We start from the raw sequence: 4,278 nt of genomic DNA on the forward strand, positions 1-4,278 counted from the left end.
GACCCTGTTCTAATTGTTAGGGAACCACATGAAGAACAAACTGCACATTTGCTACACAGATGTGCAGATTCTAGGTCCATCTACTTAATGCTCTCTGTTTGATGACTCAATACCTGTGGGCCCTCATGCTCATAAGTTAATTGACTCTGTGAGTCTGATTTTAGTGACATTGTCACATCTGACTCCATCCAATCCATTCTTTACTCTTCAACAAGACTACTCTGGTTCCTCCTGATGTTTGACTGTGGGTTGATTGTTGGATTGATTCATACACTACTGAGTGAAGCTGCTCAGATAACAGTTATACTAGGTTCCTGTCCATAATCATAGAAAAGTGTCAGTCTGCTATAGTATGATTGCTTGGCTCACATGGAATAGATGCAAGTTGTGACTGTCCTCATTTGGAGGTTCCCTCAGTTTCTCATCTTTATTCCTTCATATTTTGTAGGCAAGACAAGTTTTGAGTTAAAGGTATTGTGAGTAGTTTGTGGCCCTCCATCTCTCCACTGGAAATCTTGCTTTGCCCCACAACATGGCTCCTTCACTCTTGATACCCTCCTCTGATAGAAATTTCATCTACCCCCTCCCAAAAGATGTCCTGTATCCTCTTTCATCCCAGGCCTACATCTAGTCACCAGAGATGCCAGTGTGCTGATTTCCATTTTCACAGGCAATACCCACTTATCCCCAGACCTGATCACCATCCTGATTTACTTCCTCACTTCCTCTCCAAATATGATATATTTCTCCATCTACCTCCAATTACTGTCTAGTTTCCTCTTCTGAGTGAGATTTGTACATTCTCCCTTAGGTGATGGGAGCTGGCCCGCAGCTCACATGGACCGGGGTTACTCCTGGGAGACAAACTGGGTCTGAAAAGAGAGGGGAACTAGGCAGTCGAGAGAAAAATTGATGCCAAGTCAAGGTTCCTGATCAAGGCTCAAATGTTTAATGGAAAACTGTGCTTATAAAGGTGGGGAGGCCCATCCCCCACTAATCCATTCTTGGAGCCTAGAACCAGCTGCAGTTGACAGATGTGCAGGATAGGGTGTAGACTCAGGAATATCTCAGGGTCCTCTCAGCAGGTAGCAATGTCTTGAAGGAGAACAGTGACAGTGGGTGAACTATAGAGCCATCTAGGCCGGACAGCTCCACCCCAGGTAATCTCCTTCTTAGTGGCAGCAAGGTCAAAGTATGGATCAGCCTGCTTTGAGGCTGGGTGAGGCTACAATTTCACCCCTGTTTATAATATTAAAAATAGCTGGACTGAGGCATAAAATTTATGCTCCATAGCCCTGCCTGGGAGTTATGGTGGCTGGTGGTCCCACATGACTTAGGAAATCTTAGATCTTCCCGAACTATCCAAATTCTAACATAGATGGTACGTGCAGCTTGTTTGTGTTTATTTTACACAAAACATGGCTCTGTGGTATATTATTAACAACCACAGCCTCTTGGCATGTACCTCTGTCTTAGATTGGTATGGTTCCAAGATATAGGTGCCTTTCTTTGACTGTCTGGCCCTCATAGCACACCTTATTCCCAATTCAGACCAAAGCCACACTCTGTACTTAAAATGCTTCTTCTTATAGATTAATAACTGCCACCTGCTCTGTTGGAGTCACCTGCTGCAGTCAGGCTGAAGGGCATTGACTAACCTGCTTGAAAAACAAAGTTGAGACAGTAAAAAGCAATAGTACAAGAAGCTTCTTCGAAGAAGTCTATGTACTCCATTCAATTGCAAATTAGCAGTGATCAAGTTTAGACTATGCGCTCCTGGTGTGGGGGAGGTGGCTTTGAGAATTGCAGAAAGGCTGTAACTTCTCTGGGAGTGGAGGCTGTGTTCCAAATTAACTTTGCTAGGTAATTAAGATTTTAGCTACCTTCAATAGGAATCTCTAACTCTGGAAGTATTGCTAGACCAGTCCAAGATTGAGTTAGAATAACTGGTCACATTGAGGGAAGAAGAATCATTATAACTCCTTCTGTGACTGATCTTTCTAAGTCAGATTACATGGTCTCTAACGTTCTATGTCCCATAAGATTTAGAAAACTTGAAGCAAGGCAGCTTAGCTTGTCCAAACTGGGAAAATGGCAAGCAAAGGTGGGTCAAAAACATATACCAAATTCAGCTTTCTTGTCACTACAGTCAGGGCACTCAGCGAACTCACCTGTTACCTTGTCACACAAATGAGCCATCATGCTTCTGCAGCGTTCTGTGAAGAGAACCTATGCTTTTTTCTTTCCCAATAAAGTAGCTGTTCAGGATCAAGCCTTATGCCAATAAATAGATCCTTTTCATCTCACCTAGACATGATTATGTCTGGCTTTAAGATACTATAAGGCATTTATTAAGTTCTTTGACATCCAAATTTCAAAATTCTTAAAATAAAAGTATGATTTAAATAATGTGCACGGGAATATAATTTCCCCCTTTCTTTGTTTTTTAAGAAGACAGAGTTTTTAAAATTCCACAATACCTTGTCTTTGAGAATTATAAAATTGCTGATAAAACATCTCAAATACTAGACTGTTATAGTCATTTTTAATATAACAAGGCAGTGACTAATTACACTTTCAATTGTTTCTCTTGAAGAGCAATTGTAACTAGAAAGTTTGAAAAGTTATTAATAGTCACATGTGCATAATTTATTTATTAATCAGAAATAAAAGCATTCATTTACAGCTATTGATAAAGTATAGGTCCTCACGAATTAACACCATTATGTGGAAACAGGTAGAAACTGAGGACACAAAGAGCAATGTTTTTTACAATTTGACATGCACATTCTCTAAAAATACCAAAATATTATCTTAAACCATTACTGTTTTGAATAAAAATATATAAAGAATGAGATTATATAGCAAATCTTTCTTATGTGAGATCTTAGTCTGCCTGAGATATAAATCCAGCATAGCATTGTCTTAAGAGGTCTTGTCCAGGCAATCCAGAACAATTTATTAAATGTCCAAAATCAGTCTTCTTAAAAGAACAGCATTTTGTTTTATGAGTAGCATAAGCAATTGCAAACTTGAGAATTAATAGCATCTGAGGGATGAACAATTTTAAGCAATTGTGAGATCTGAGATAATGTTGACTATTAGTATACAAATTAAAGTTTGATTATTCAACAAATTTAAAACACCATCCACAACACATAATTTAATTATCTGTGCTGAAACAGGAGGAAACTCAAAAGAATAAACATGTGATCCAATTCACATATACTTTTCTCCCATAAAAAGGTTGTTTTTAAACACAGTAATTGAGATGCATGCATGAATTTATAGAAGGTACAAAAGCATGCATAAAAACAATTTTAATTTATCTTTAGGATAGTAATTATCCACTTTAAAATGATGGTATGCAATAGATCAAATATCAATATTCTGCAATAACCAAATTAATTGCTGTTTGGAACAAGGAACAGACACTTTGTCAGGTTCTTAAGACACATTTTTTGTTATAGTTTTTCTAAAATATATGAATTTATCTTACAATTCCTTATTAGCACCACAGCAGCCTTAATAGGATGTTAAAACTTTACTTTGAGGTGAAGAAGGATGATTTTACATCAATGCCAAAGAATTGCTGTGGGCACATTTAATGACCATAACTAAAAGAGACAGCTAATATTTAATTACCATTGATTATTATTGATAACAATTATAAAAGATTCTTTATTTTCTACAAAGCCTTTTGTTCTTTGCCATTAAATATGCATCTCACTTAATAGCACCTAACAAGGGCTTAAGTTCTGTGGTGAGTTTAAGGTGAGGACTTAGTCAATTAACATCTCCTGGAAGCTTTTGAAAATAAAGTTTTGAAGCAAATAAATGTTTCCTTCTTAGATTTTCTGTACCACAATTCTCTAGTATAGCTAAAACCCTAAGTATTAAAAAAATATTGCCTCTGAATCTTTTCTGGAGCAACAGCTACTCCCCAGAACTTAAAAGCTCCTTGTGTGAGAGCAAAGATTTAAAGTAAACTTCCCCTTAGAGGCATTAGCTAATAAAATACCTTTAACTTAGGAAACAATATATACTGAAAGATTCAAACTCTTACCTTCTTGTATTAAAGCAAAGACAATAAGAATTTTTGATACATGAGGTAAAGCTATATGAGCCATACCTAGAGGCAAAATTTTCCAATGATTACAAGCTCACTAGAAGCAAACTCTACAATTTTCCAGATGCAAAGGAAAAAACAAACTCTTGAATTTATAATAACTTTACAGGAAGTAGGTAAGTCAATTTGCAATGTCCTGATAAATTCTA

The sequence above is a fragment of the Mus caroli genome, unplaced genomic scaffold, assembly GCF_978045245.1.
Source record: "Mus caroli unplaced genomic scaffold, Mus_caroli_1 scaffold_20, whole genome shotgun sequence".
In the NCBI taxonomy this organism is placed as follows: Eukaryota; Metazoa; Chordata; class Mammalia; order Rodentia; family Muridae; genus Mus; species Mus caroli.